General features: G+C 49.5%; 1 pseudogene; it reads left to right on the top strand.

Annotated features, from left to right (window-relative positions):
• Positions 1 to 1,654: 1,654 nt before the first annotated feature.
• LOC127310845 (uncharacterized) lies at positions 1,655 to 3,018 on the top strand (annotated as a pseudogene).
• The last annotated feature ends 12,563 nt before the right edge of the window (positions 3,019 to 15,581 follow it).

The raw sequence follows: 15,581 nt of genomic DNA on the forward strand, positions 1-15,581 counted from the left end.
GATCGGTCGTTGCCGAGCTCTCCTGTACGAGAAAATTACTAGAACTCATATACACTTTATTTTCCGTGTATCCGCCGCCTGCCGCCGCCTTGAAATCGAGGGGGAACTCCACCACCACCCAAAATCTCCCCCGCTCCCAATCCGGTGGCCGTCCCCGCCGCCGGAGATAGCCTACTCTGCCGCCACCTGGAAGTCGAGGGGAAATCCGCCGCCACCCAAAATCTCCCTCGTTCATGAATCCCGATCGGGTGGCCATCCCCTACGGCATGTGCGGAGTGGCCAGCGCCGACGAGGGTGGCCTCACTTCCTGGGGGGAAGCTTATTGTTGCTCTTGCTCTATACGTTGTCGAGCCAGGTGACCATGGCGCAGCTGTGGAATATTACAGTAATTTCAGAGATTACCAGCGGCGGGGATTTGTTTCGCAAGGAGGCTAAACGACGATGGCGTGGCTTGGTTTGGTGATGGCGAAGTATGCCGAATTGCCGAGCAGAGGCTATCTGTATCAGAATTCCAATTTTTCTGTCGTCAAATGGACGATGGAGAGATTATCTGAAGCCCAATCGAAATACTGCACCACCACGGAACAGCCGAGTGGGAGGCCCTTCCATCTGATTTTACAAACATAAAAATTGATGCATCTTTCTCAGAGGTCACAAAAGCAGTGAGGCAATTTTCGGTCATGACATTTCTCAAATCCAGTTAGCTATTGCGGGACCTCTGGTAGCGCCCTCCACGCTGACGAAAAAACGGACTTCTGCACTTGCAGCTATACAGTTAATTGAAATCGCTACATGAGTACAATCCGCGGATGATACGTTGGTCAGGCAGCTCTAGCATCTTCGCATCATACACATCCAGTACTATACTAATGGGATCAACTTCTCAATCAGCTCATGGTTCATTATATTTTCCTCAAAATATTTGAGCAGCTACATCTGTTATGATTTACAACAATCTGCATTTGTCTAAAAATGAACACACAGACACCACTAATTAATACACACAATTGTAACCATGAGATTTCTTGGAGCAGAGAACCGACAACAACAAATTGGTTCTGGCGATGATGAAGGAGGCTATGCACCTTGGCATCAGCCTGGATACTGAGGACGACAAATCATGTTCATTCTATTTTATAAACATAAAACATGTTTGTCCATATATTATTGTCCATGCATGGTAAGCAAATATCAGCCAATCTAAAGACTTCTTTAATAGAGCATTTCCGCGCAAAACACAATTGACCATGTGTATTCTTAAAATATCTCCGCAATACTTTTTCAAAACCGGGAAGAAGAGAGTAATCATATTGGAGCCTAGATGCAGTGGGGGTGGCCCTCGGCGTCCAAGAGTCCTCGGGATTCTGTATTAGTATGGAGTAAATATTGTTATTATTATGATTCCGCAATACTTTTTTTTTTTCTTTATCGAAAAAATGATTCCGTAGCGAAGCACGGGCAATGTGCTAGTCATGCTAGTCTATACTAGTACTAGCATTATATTGAAGTTGGTACGTCACTTTGCACTTTGCACTTTTGCCTTCATAATTGGAAACTACGGTAATCACGGTAATTACTTAATAGGCGTTAATTAATCAATCACAATCATTTAATAGGCGGTAATCGTAATTAATATATCTTTCCTCGGCACGCCCATCTGCGCATCCGCGTCGGCATCCTCGTCAACATCGCCGGGAGCCCGTGGCTGGGCGACGTCGCTCTGCGCCGGGTCGGCACGTCGCCGGCAGTCATGGAGCGACTGGTGGAGATGCTCAACTGGAAGGGCGCGGTGGAGGCCGGGGCGAGGGCGTCGGCGGCGCTCGTCGTGTCCAAGCTGGCCCGCAAGAACCGGAACGCGCTCCGCGTCGCCGGCGTCCCAGGCACCATCGAGACGGGGTCGTCGCTGCTCTACGCCTTCGAGGAGTGCAGCCTGCTGGGCCTCCTCATCATCAAGAAGCTCGCGCACGACCATGACAACTGCAGCAAGATCGGCAACGCCCACGGACTCCTTAACAAGATCATCGACTTCTCTGCGATCGTCAGTGTGTCGTCCTCATCATCCACGGCCGTCGTCAGTGCGTCGTGCGGAAGGAGGTGGCGGAGACCATGTTCACGGTCAGCAACATCCGGGCCGTGCTCCAGCACGCCGGGGCCCACCTGGAGCTGCAGTGGCTCTGCGCTGAGGTGCTCGCCCGCCTCGCCATGGACGAGGAAGCGCGCGACAAGATCGGCGGCACTGGCAGCGTCGTCTTCATCCTCCTCGCCATGTTCTTCCGGCCAGGCATCACAGACGAGGCCGACGGCGTGCGCTCGCCATGCTGGCGCTCGACAGCCCGCGCAACTGCGATCGGATACTCGACGCCGCGCCCGCCGTCGTCGGCCATCTTATCGAGGCGCTCAGCGACGACGCGATCGGCGTCGGCGCTGCCAGGATCCTCACCAACCTTGCCGCGTACTTACGGAGCTGCGCGCCACCGTCACTTCCGGCGCCGCGACGGTGCTGCGCAAGAAGTCGAGGCGGCTGGAGGTGTCGTTGGGCCTCACGGCGCGGATGGGCCCGCACGAGCTGGCCCACCACCTCGGCCGCGCCGGCGACAGCGAGGTGGACATGGTCAACAGGCTGGTCCACGACCTGGCGTGGTACAGCAGCCCTTCGATCAAGGTGCCACGGATCAGACGGTTCACGGTGGAGCTCGTGATCGGGATGCTGGGGATGGATTCATCCTCGGCGTTCGCGGAGCTGATGGCGGCGGCGGGAATGGGAGGGGAGCTTCGGCGCGTGGCGGAGACGATGTCGGAGCTGGAGTGCTTCCACGTATTCTCCGTCAGCGCCGGGGTGAGCCGACACGCGGTCAGCCTCTGCGCGCTCGTCGGCAAGGCACTGGAGCACATGGGCATGGACGCAGGACGCCGGCGGCCAGTAACCGAGCTGCGTCCACGTGTGTTTGCCGTTGCGTATATATGAACATGAGCTGAGAGCAATAGTGTCTTGTGTATATGATTCTTTCGTTTGTCAAAATTCACAAGGATTTGATGATTTTAAAATTTTATAATAATGCTGTTTTTGTTCTTCTTATTCTCGAAAAACTTTCAAGTTTGTATGCAAACTGTTTCTCCATCGCTGGTCGAGCTGCAGGGTGGAATTTCCTGGCTAGAATGTTTGTGTGTTTCGTTTTTGCAAGCAGAAGCATGTGACACAGAAAGTATATATCTCTTTTTGCTTGTACACTGTACTATTTTGTTTCTTTAGCTTTCAAGTTTTCCCCACACAAACGAATGATCCTGATTAAATGGCTTACACGGTATAGCAAGACGTGCAAGGAACAAGAAGCATCTGCTGATCACATACTCACATGCGCGCATGTTTGCTTTCCTTTTGAGATGGGGGCATGCTCATGTGGCTTGGAAGCATTTGCTTTAGTGGAACTTCTTGCAAAACACACCGCGCCATGCCAGTCAGAAAGTTGTTAGTGTTTTTATTCAAAATGTAATGGTTGCAAACATATTTATTTTTTAATACAATGTGCATATCTTTTATATATACATGGTTATGTATGTATAATTTATGCTTATAAATGTTAATAAGCCGTAGCAACGTACGGGTATTCAACTAGTTTAAATAGCATCCGAGTCGCCAGAACGGTGGGCTCAGGTAGGAAGCGATCAGGCCATGTTGCTCAGTACGGCGAGCGGGTCATTTTTCTCCATCTTTGAATAGCATCCGAGTCCTCGAGATTTTGACAGCTCTCTTAGATCACAAACTTTTTGTTCAAAAATAAAGATTAGAAAACTTTTGCGACACCCCAATCCCACTGATTGAGATATCTCACATTCTCACCCTAGGAACACGGGCAATGTGACAACTTAGTAAACAAAGACAAAACCAATATATATTAAGTCAGCGGAATCCAACCGGTTCTTTATTACAACAAGAGGGAGAGGTATTTCTCTCGCGCAACCTGCGCACACAACAGTATATACATTATTTATCCAACATGATCTTGGCCTCTATCAGAGTTTTATTGCAGCGACAACGCAGATTATTGGGTAGCGGAAGACTTCTAGCCACACAGGGTTCTACTGGGATACTGGTTCCTAGTTCTCGTACAGCGGGTACTCAGGGACAGGTGCAGCAGGTTCTGCCATGTTAAAAGCAGCAAGGGTGAGTACATTGAATGTACTTGCAAGACATCAACAAAATAACAGGCAAGGTCTATTTATATGGCATGGCATAAGTACACGAAAATAAGTGCGAGTCCAAACTTAACTGTTGGACTTAACTTACCCTCTTACCTTTGTAGAGAAGATATTAAAGTGGTCGAAACGAGTATTCTCGTTTCCCACTTTTACAACAACAACTACAAGGCTTTACAAACCTCAATCACAACCACAACATGTTCACGAGCTTTCAACTTCTAGCCACACAGGCTCGAATATCAACCTGTTTGGCAAATTTTAATTAATTTTTGCATACTCGACACGACCAAACTTATAGTGTGACTCGATCCAAACTTGTCCCTTATCCTTGGGACTAGGCTAGACTAGATTTGACAAACTCGAGCGGCTGCAAATATCACCCATCAAAATGCCCTCCACTTAGCCGACACTCCGGGTTGCAAGTCCGAAGCCATACATAAGAAAGTCTCATTTACATTACCGTTCCCTCTACCAAGGCACTCCTCCTAGCCACCAAATTATCCTACGGACCTAGTCTTATGCAGAAGTGAAACCGGCATGCCCCAAAAACGGAAAGGAACGCCTTGCTCCGGGACCTTCGTAAGGACTAGCCCCTACCGCGCCAAGCAGTAACAACTAGACTTGCCAAAAGGGTGGCATCAAAGAAGGCTTGAATAGGTACATAGGTTATGGTTTTCATAGACAACAGTGATACTGCGAAGTGTTTGGGGAGCGGCACTACGCAACTCAATCAAGTCGACGGAGGTTATTATCTTTATTAGTCAAGATTAATGCAACTCCGTATGTTAGGATGCAATAAGACATGTAACAAACGTTAGTCCACAGTTGTATAGGAGTTAGCACAGTTGTTAGCGGAGTCTTTTACGCATCCTGTTCCAACACACAAGGTCGGCGGCGGCAGCACCTGTGCCCGTCCTTTGACCAGGAAGTGGGGAGTAGGGGCATATAGTCTCCAAAATATGTCGGCGGATGCCAACGTAGGGAGGGCCAGGCCTCACCGAGTAAAAGCATCCATCAGAAAAGCACACAATAAAGCTAAATGGTTCTCGGGCTCCAGGTGGAGGGGAGAACAAGAAGCAACTAACTCTTTTGGCAAATGCCCCCAACCCCGAGGTTTATAAGGTGACAATTCATCACACCTCACCTCGACGAAGAAGAAGAAGAAGAAGAAGCAAATAAAGTCAACTACTCCATAAGACAAATGTTGGCAGGCCAAGGCCAACCAAGATTTGTCAAAGGAAAGCTCCAACTAAAGCCAAATAATCCGACGTCAAGTATTGGCGGGCCTAAAAAATTCAAAACTTGAGGAGGAAAAACTCAAACCAATCATAGGGACGGGGTGAGCAACATAGCATAGTTAGCTCAAACTTCGAGGGTAACAATCAGGAACAACTTCGAGGGCTAGTTGATGGTTTAGATGTAATTGAAATGTTATACACGTGCTAATACCCCCTTTTATGGCATTGAATAATTAAGACAGCAAATAAAATCCAGAAGACTTGAAACCAGTGCCATTTGAAAGAGTTTTTCAAAACAAAACTAATGCAAAAAGAATCAACTCATTTGGATAATTATTTTGAAAGATATAGCATTTTGAAGTTGGACAAACTTTCTGGTTTTCTCTGTTTAATTAATTTCGGAAAACGATTGGATAAAAGTTAAAACGCTGACAGCGAGGACCCACCACTTAACACACCGAAACGGTATGCTATTAAATATATGGAGCTCCTTCTCTGGCACAACTCAGGCGCAACTCCGGCGAGCGATCGACGGCGATGCGGGGAGGGAACGGAGGGGGAAAGGAAGCAGAGCGGCTCAGGGAGAGGTGGCGCGTCGCCTCCGCGAGTTCCCGATCAAGGACGAGGTAGGAGGGGAGCAGGAGGTTGCCGTCGAGGCCAGCGGGCTCGGGTGGTCAACGTTGACGTCGATTCCGGGCACCGTTCGCCTCGACGAGGGTGGCTGCGGGTTCGTGGTGGAGTGGGAAGGCTAGTGGTTAGGTTTAATCGAACCTTGGGTTGCTCGGGCGGTGTATACCAGCCGGAGTCTGTTGGGAGGGAGTGAGCTCGCCGAAGGCGGAGGGGACCTCCTCATGACGGCGGCCTTTGGGGAGAGTGCAATTGAGGGGGAGAGAGGGGTTGGTGCAGGGGTAGGAGGTCGAATAGCTCCATGTTTTAAAGAGGGAGGAGGAGGTGGCCGTGGGCGGCTCGGGCGTGGATGAGCTCGGCGAGCTGCAGAGGATTTTGGAAGCGAGCATGACGGGGCCCTTGTCTAGAAGCGGTGTGGAGCCTGTGGGCGCAAAAAGGTGGGCGCTAGGTCACTGACCGAGGGGTCCCTCGGCGACAGTGGCTGGTGGCGGCGGGGTTTCGCACAGGGGCGACGCGTGGAGAGGGGAGAGGCAAGGCTGGGGGTGCGGGAGGATTGGCGGAGGTGTGGGAAGCGAATGGATAAGGTTTGGAGGCGAGGGGATGCGTGGGACGCAGGTGACCATAAAGCAGCGGCGCCGCCGTGCACAGTGATGCCGGCGGTGAGCGCCCTGTGGTCATGCCAGTGATCGGCATTGCACGATATTGAGAGCTGTGGTTAACCAAATGGAGTGGGCTTTTCTCCTCTGCACCAAATTCAAAAACCAACAACTTTTCTATCTATGGTTTTTGCAAAATCGAAAGTTGGTAATGTAATATTTTTGAAACTTCAAAACATCAGAAAGTGTTTTGGAAACTTTTGGTGGGGTTTTTGATCAGATCTTGATCCAAGCTTTCTATATGATGTTGGTGCACTATATTGGCACCTATTTTGGGTAGTGGCCCATCCAGGAAAATAACTTGGTAATGTATTTACATAAAGAATAGAAAAAGGGCAGAAACAGAAGGTCCAAAGTGAGTATGACATATTTTTACAAAAATAGGGTTTATATGGTATAAGTATCATTCCCTAATTTTTGGGGATTTTTCAGAACTATAAAAAGTTGGGGACTCTTTGAAAAGTGAGAAATAGAGGTCTTTCTTAAATTAAATAAAGGAAATAGTTTTGAAAGTTTGTAGGGTTGGGAAAATATGTATTGGATCACATCTGGTCATATCCCCAAGTGTGCAAGTGGCTAAATCCAAATATTCTCAAGCTTTGCCAAGGTTTGAGAATTAAGTGAGGCACCGAAAAGGCAATTGCAAATTCAAATAAGGTCAAAAATGTTTTGTTTGAAAAAAAATTCAAGAAGGCCAAAATTTGGGGTGTTATAGACCTTCCCCCCTTATGTTGAATCTCGTCCCCGAGATTCCGGTTGCTCATGGTTCTAATCGGGTTTTGGTCCTTAACTAAACATCCATATTCCCGGCGGTAACTATTTTGGCTAAAGACCCACTGTACTCGGATATTCTGGGACACTGCTGCTGTTGCGGCGTTTGGGCCCATACCCAGCTTTGCCAGCTTGTCATACTAACCTCATCTCTTCTCCAAATCCAAGTATTCGGCGCCCTTAGTTGGAGGCGAGATGTGTTTCCTCGACTGTTGGTGACGGGTTCGGCGGTATTTCACTCTTCGGTTGACACCGGTGGAGGAGATAGTCTTCGTTTCTTGCTGACAAGGTAGACATCTTTTCTTTTGGTGATTCTGAGGGTAGTGCACACTAGTGGAAAACAGGGCTTCCGTGGGAGCCTTTTGTCGCGGGCGCGCCTGCACCCGCGACAAATGGCCTGGCCACGTCGCCCCGAAACCATGTGGAGCGCGCGGAGGCTTTTTATGTGACCTTTTATGTCGCGGGCCGTATTACGCCCCGCGACAAATGGGTTTGGAGCTAGGTGCCCACCCCTTTTGTCGCGGGTCGTAATACGGCCCGCGACAAAATGTCCCCCCCTATATATCTATATAGAAGCAGCCAGCCCCCCACCTCATTTTTTCCTTGGTGGTGAAAGTGGAGGTGTATGCTAGCTCATTTTTTCTACATGTGCACAAGAGGTGTTTGATGGAATGCTTGTGAGAGGGATGCCACTTGGTTTTATTTGATAAGATTTCTCCTCTTTTTGATCCAAAAAGGTTAGCAACTATTTTCTCGACTATATATATATGCATAGTCCGTACAATATTAATTTTAGCAAGGTGATTGCATCTGATACATATATAATTGTGCTTATGATGCAGATGAGTCATCCATGGATGTACGGTAACCGATGTGCTCCCGCTTTCAGAGAGGGCGTGAATTCTTTCCTGCTTGTGGCCGAGGCCAACAAGTCGAAGCAAGGTTTTATGTGCTGTCCATGTCTAAAATGTAAGAACGAGAAGGATTACTCTTGCTCAAGAGATATTAAGAGCCACCTGCTTCGGTTTGGGTTCATGTTCAGTTATAATGTTTGGACCAAGCACGGAGAAGAAGGGGTTATGATGGAAGACGGCGATGAGGAAGAAGATAATGATGAGAAGTATTATCGATCTATGTTCTCTGAATGCTTTGATACCGCAATGGACGACAATGAAGAAGAAGGAGGTGAAGAACAGGCATCAGATGATCCTGTTGATGATGATCTTCGTCGGGCCATTTCTGATGCAAGAAGAGACTGTGACACGGATAAGGAGAGGTTGCAGTTCGACAAGATGTTAGAGGACCACCACAAATTGTTGTACCCAGGTTGTGAAGATGGGCATAGAAAGCTGGGTAGCATATTGGAATTGCTGAAATGGAAGGCAGAGGTCGGTGTGACTGACTCGGGATTTGAGAAATTGATGATAATATTAAAGAAGCTGTTTCCAAGAAATAATGAATTGCCCGTCAGTACATATGAAGCAAAGAAGCTTGTCTGCCCTCTAGGATTAGATGTGCAGAAGATACATGCATGCATTAATGACTGTATCCTCTACCGCGGTGAGAAGTACGAGAATTTGAATAAATGCCCGATATGTGGTGCATTGCGGTATAAGATCAGAAAAGATGACCCTGGTGATGTTGAGGGCGAGCCACCCAGGAAGAGGGTTCCTGCGAAGGTGATGTGGTATGCTCCAATAATACCACGGTTGAAACGTTTGTTCAGAAACAAAGAGCATGCCAAGTTGTTGCGATGGCACATGGAAGAACGTAAGAAAGACGCGATGTTGAGGCACCCCGCTGATGGTCGGCAGTGGAGAAACATCGAGAGAGAGTTCCCGGATTTTGCAGGTGATGCAAGGAACTTATGGTTTGGTCTAAGTACAGATGGCATGAATCCTTTTGGGGAGCAGAGCTACAGTCACATCACCTGGCCCGTGACTTTATGTATCTACAACCTTCCTCCTTGGTTGTGCATGAAGCGGAAGTTCATTATGATGCCAGTGCTTATCCAAGGCCCAAAGCAACCGGGCAACGACATTGATGTGTACCTAAGGCCATTAGTCGATGAACTTTTGGAGTTGTGGGCCAAACCAGGTGTACGTGTGTGGGATGAGCACACGGAGCAAGAATTTGACCTACGAGCGTTGCTATTCGTAACCATCAATGATTGGCCTGCTCTCAGTAACATTTCAGGACAGACGAACAAAGGATACAATGCATGCACACACTGTTTAGATGAGACTGAAAGTAAATATTTGGGAAAAAGCAGAAAAGTTGTGTACCCGTTCAATCGTCGTTTCCTTCCGCGCAAGCATCCCTTAAGGAAAAAAGGCAAGCATTTCGATGGCGAGGCAGACCGCCGTCCGAAGCCTGTCCCCCGTAGTGGTGCTGATATATTTGACATGGTCAAGGATTTAAATGTTATCTTTGGAAAGGGTCCAGGCAGTCGACCTGTTCCGAAAGACGATGACGGACACGCGCCCATGTGGAAGAAGAAATCTATTTTCTGGGAGCTAGAATATTGGAAAGTCCTGGAAGTCCGCTCTGCAATCGACGTGATGCACCTGACCAAGAATCTTTGTGTGAATATTCTAGGTTTTCTGGGCGTGTATGGAAAGACAAAAGATACACCAGAAGCACGGGAGGACCAGGAACGTCATAAAGGACGAAACGGCAATCATCCGGGGCAGTTTGTAGGGCACGCCGGCTACGCTCTTACCAAACAAGAGAAGGAGATCTTTTTTGAAGCCCTATTCAAGATCAAGGTTCCGTCTGGTTTCTCGTCAAATATAAAGGGGATAGTAAATATGAAGGAGAAAAAATTCCAGAACCTGAAGTCCCATGACTGTCACGTGCTTATGACACAATTGCTTCCGATTGCATTGAGGGACTTCTACCAGAAAATGTTCGACTAGCCATTGTGAAGATATGTGCATTCCTGAACGCAATTTCTCAGAAGGTAATGGATCCGAAACTTTGTCGATTACAGAAGATGTGGTCCAATGTCTTGTCGCCTTCGAGTTGTTGTTCCCACCATCCTTCTTCAATATTATGACGCACCTCCTCGTTCACCTAGTTGAAGAGATTAGAATTCTCGGTCCTGTATTTCTACACAATATGTTCCCCTTCGAGAGGTTCATGGGAGTCTTAAAGAAATATGTTCATAACCGAGCTAGGCCGGAAGGAAGTATCTCAAAGGGCTACGGAACTGAGGAGGTCATTGAGTTTTGTGTTGACTTTCTTCCTGACCTTAAGCCGATTGGTGTTCCTGAATCTCGGTATGAGGGGAGGCTGACTGGAAAAGGCACACTAGGAAGGAAAGCAACGGTGTGGAGGGACAAGATTTCTTTCAATCAAGCGCACTACACAGCTTCTATACAATTCCAGCTTGGTGGCTCCGTACATCGAGAAACATAAGAATGTTTTACGAGAAATAAACCCGGCCAGCCCGAGTCCTTGATTACACGTCAACACATGAATACCTTCGGCGGTTGGTTGCAAAGACATCTCATTAATGACCCATCTGCGGTGGAGCAGCTGTACTTGTTGGCAGGTTACCATCTTCAAACATATGTACATTCCAAGGGTACGAGATAAATGGGAATACATTTTACACGATCGACCAAGATAAAAAGAGCACCAACCAAAACAGCGGTGTCCGCTTTGATGCAACAGACGAGAATGGGCAGACCACCACATATTATGGATACATAGAGGAGATATGGGAACTTGACTATGGTCCCACTTTTAAGGTCCCTTTGTTTCGGTGCAAATGGGTGAAGCTCAGCGCTATACATATTGACGATAAGTACGGTATGATAACAGTGGATCCCAACAATCTTGCGTGCACAGACGAGCCTTTTGTCCTAGCCGGCGAGGTGGCTCAAGTTTTCTACGTGAAGGACATGTCTAGCAAATCAAGAAAAAGAAATCAACAAAAGAATACATCAATCGAGGAGCCAAAGCGCCACATAGTTCTTTCTGGGAAAAGAAACATCGTGGGAGTGGATGACAAGACAGACATGTCAGAAGATTATAATAAGTTTAAAGAAATTCCGCCCTTCACGGTGAAAATTGACCCAAGCATCTTGCTAAATGATGAAGATTCTCCATGGCTACGGCGTAGAAGATCACAACACTAGATGGCGATGTAATAATGTATTCTTCATATATAGTTCCCAAGACAATCTCTACATTTATGTAATAATGAAGATTAAACCGTGCTTGGCTTGTTGATCTCGTTTGGCAAGGCGTATCGATGCTCCTTTTATAGGCACGGCACCGCTTCTACTTTGTCTTATTCCTTCGACAGCCGTCGTGCGCTACATGCTTTATCTCATCGAGCGGTGCGTCCACCCACGCGTCCTTATCCTGCCGACACCTTTAGTCGCGGTTGCAGCCACCAACCGTGACAAAAGGTTACCGACACATCCTTATCCTGCCGACAGCCTTTAGTCGCGGTTGCAGCCACCAACCGTGACAAAAGGTTACCGACACATCCTTATTATCCTGCCGACATCTTTAGTCGCGGTTGCAGCCACCAACCGTGACAAAAGGCCCTCCTAGATAAGCCTCCCCAGTCTTTTGTCGCGGTTTGAGCCTCCACCGGGATGAAAGTTTCACGCGCCACTTCGTTCCCGCCTATTTTCTTCCCGCATTCCCGCCATTTTTCCACTATATATATGTAGGCTTGGACTCTCATATCTCGCAAACCTCATCACTCTCTCCCATGGCTTCCATCGTATGTCTAACACCCCGGGAGGCGGAGGGCGCTTTGCGCCTCGAACTACCCCTGCCCGCCCGGCTACCGCGTCCCGACCGGCTGGTTGCTTTGAGCGTCGGAGGTGTACCGGTCCCTCCTATCCCTGTAGGTGTGCCACGCGAGATGGCCATCACGAACCACTACTATTTCGAGCTCACGCCTGAGCAGCGGAGGAATCCCCAGTGGCATCCCGACTACAGCCCGACTTGGGACAGCTTCTTCATCAATCAGCGTGAGAGGGCGGTTGCCAGTACGAGGAGGACGGCCCGCCTCCTTCGAACTTCAACGAGGCCGGCCGTCGGATGTGGTGGCGTGGCCGGACTCTCCAGAGCGTCCTGGCCTATCGTGGCCCCCGCTGCGCTACCCTCAATCCCAGCCCATGCGTGGTCATCCGCCGAGGTTCGACAACCGCGACCCGATGCTAGCGACGATGACGTCGGCGACTTTGATGACTACGGTGGCGACGTGTATAGGACTAGGCACGACTATGATTGAATGGCTCCAACATTCGAATCTGGCCATGTATCTTATTTTTCGGTTGAGCTCTGTACTTTAATTTCAGTTCAATCGTAATAAATTTCGTGTCAACCACTTTATTGAACAAAAACAACCGACAACGACTTTATAAACTAAATTTAAACTAATAGAACCGACAACGACTTTATTGAAATTACAATAAAATAGATAAATTACTAGTCTAGTCTCTACTCGTCGTCGGAGGTTGTCTCCGTCCACACGTCATCCCACCGAGGGTCGTTTCGGTCCAAGTTGTATTCGAGTTCTCGAGCTCGAAGGCGGCGACGGCCCGACGGTGGCGCTGTTGGACCTGCGTTGTGCCTAAGGTTAGCAAAGAACGCGTCGGGGGACCGCGCCCTCCACCGGCGCATCAATCGCTCGTCGCGCTCGGCGATGGCGATCTGCGCTGCACTGGCGATGCCGGTGACGGTCCTCGTCGGTGACGAGGCACGGCGGTGGCGCGAGGAACTCCGTCTCCTCTAGCGATTCAACATCCGGGAAGTTCATGTCGTGCCCTGGCCGCCGAAGCGCCACGCCGCCGCGTCGCCAAGCGCGCGCCGCCTCTTCCGGCGTGTTGTACGTGCCGAGGGTGAGGCGGAAGCCACCGGCGCGTATCTCGGCGGTGAACCTACCGCTCGGATGCACTCGAACGCCACGGAAACCGGACGCCCTCGACGACATGGAGGCATCCCGGAGATGAATGAGCGGAGGTGGTGGCGACGTGTGGTTGCGCCCGCACTCGTCGCTCTATATAGCGCACGCGGGGCATGGCACGTGTCGCCGGTGGCTACACGTCGCACGCCGGCGTCGGCGGGGTGAGGCACGTGTCAGCGGTGGCTACACGTCGCACGCCGGCGTCGGCGGGGCGAGGCACGTGTCAGCGGTGGCTAAACGTCGCACGCCGGCGTCGGCGGGGTGAGCCACGTGTCGGCGGTGGCTACACGTCGCACGCCGGCGTCGGCGGGCGAGGCACGTGTCAGCATTTATATATGCGAGATGCAAATAGTTCTATGGATGTCATATTCATGTTCATTGGATTTTTCTGATCAATTTTCATATATAACACTTTTCTTTTTGAGTTACCATTTAAAAGTTATTGAAATAATAGTTTTTATTAAAAAAAAGAAAAACAAAAAACAGAAAAAAACAGAAAAACAAAAAACAGAAAAAAACAGAAAAACAAAAACGGTCCAGGCCTGATCCGCGTCCAACGGCTCTAGGCCGTTGGATTCAAACGGCCGGAGCCGTTGGATGCGCTTCACGCGGATCGGCCGCCTCCCCTCCCACCCCCTTTTGTCGCGGGTCGAGCCACGGCCCGCGATAAAGACTTCCTTTGTCGCGGGTGGGGGCTTGACCCGCGACAAAAGGGGGGTCTTTTGTCGCGGGTCAAGCCCCCACCCGCGACAAAAGGGGGGTAGGTATAAATTTGTAGTTTAAATTTTGTCGTAACCGCCGCCGACACACCCCTCTCGCAAACACCCGCCGACACACCCCTCTCGCAAACACACCCCTCTCGCAAACACCCGCCGAGACCCTCTCCCTCTCGCAAACAAAGGACGTCGACTCCCTCCCCTCGCAAAAACCAGTCGCCGACACCCTCCCCCTCGCAAACACGCGCCCTCTCCCGCTCGCAAACACGCGCCGACACCCCTCTCCCTCTCGCAAACACGCGCCGCCGACACCCTCTCCCTCTCGCAAACACGCGCACTCTCCATCTCGCAAACACGCGCCGACACCCCTCTCCCTCTCGCAAACACGCGCCGCCGAGACCCTCTCCCTCTCGCAAACACGCGCCGACACCCCTCTCCCTCTCGCAAACACGCGCCGCCGAGACCCTCTCCCTCTCGCAAACACGCGTCGCCGACACCCCTCTCCCTCTCGCAAACACGTGTCGCCGATTAGGGTTAGGGTTTGGTTTGTGTTTGATTAGGGTTAGGGTTTGGTTTGTGTTTGAACATTTACTTATCGATTTAATTCTTTTGCGAAACAATGGATCAATTCGAACGGGACTTGGAACAGAAGACATATTCGCGGACATAATCCGCGATGGTACAGAAGCCGACCGAGCCGGCTCCGGTGATGGAGAAGCCGACGGCTCCGGTCATGGAGAACCCGACGGCTCCGGTGATGGAGAAGCCGACGGCTCCGGTGACGGAGAAGCCGACGACGGCTCCGGTGACGAGGTATTAATGGATTTCTATATGTACATATGTATTGAGGCATTAGTATAGAGGCATTAATGCAATTCTATATGTATTCTCTTAGGCCTCCGAAGATAAGATAGAGAAACGAGGCCCGGCAAAGAAGTTGACCAAGAAAGACCACTTCACAATTGAAGCTATATCACCGGAAGGCCAACCGGTGGTACCCGAGAATGTCGGAGTGAAGTTCAAAAATCAGTGCGGAGTTGTGGTTAGAGATCGTGTCCCGATCACTGTCAGAGAATGGAACAAGACGAAGAATCTGTCCGAAAATCAGGTTGCCGATAGGTACAAAGACACACTTTTCGTAGACCTGATGGCACATTTCACTTTGCCGATTTGGGATCGGAGTCCGAGAATGCTAAGCAGCGAGAGCTAGTGAAGAAATGGGCTCTTAAGAAGATGGGGGAACTTTTCCTGCGTATAAGAACCGGTTATGGAAAAATTATAAGAAAGACAAGAAGCCTCCATTATTCGAGAACTACCTAGCGAAGCGGGAGCATAACTGGGAAGAATTTGTGAGGTACAAAGAATCGAGAGGAGGCTGTGAACACTGTCGGCGAAAAACAAGAAGAATGCAAGCGAGAAGAAATATCACCATCATACGGGG

The sequence above is a fragment of the Lolium perenne genome, chromosome 6, assembly GCF_019359855.2.
Source record: "Lolium perenne isolate Kyuss_39 chromosome 6, Kyuss_2.0, whole genome shotgun sequence".
Taxonomy (NCBI): domain Eukaryota; kingdom Viridiplantae; phylum Streptophyta; class Magnoliopsida; order Poales; family Poaceae; genus Lolium; species Lolium perenne.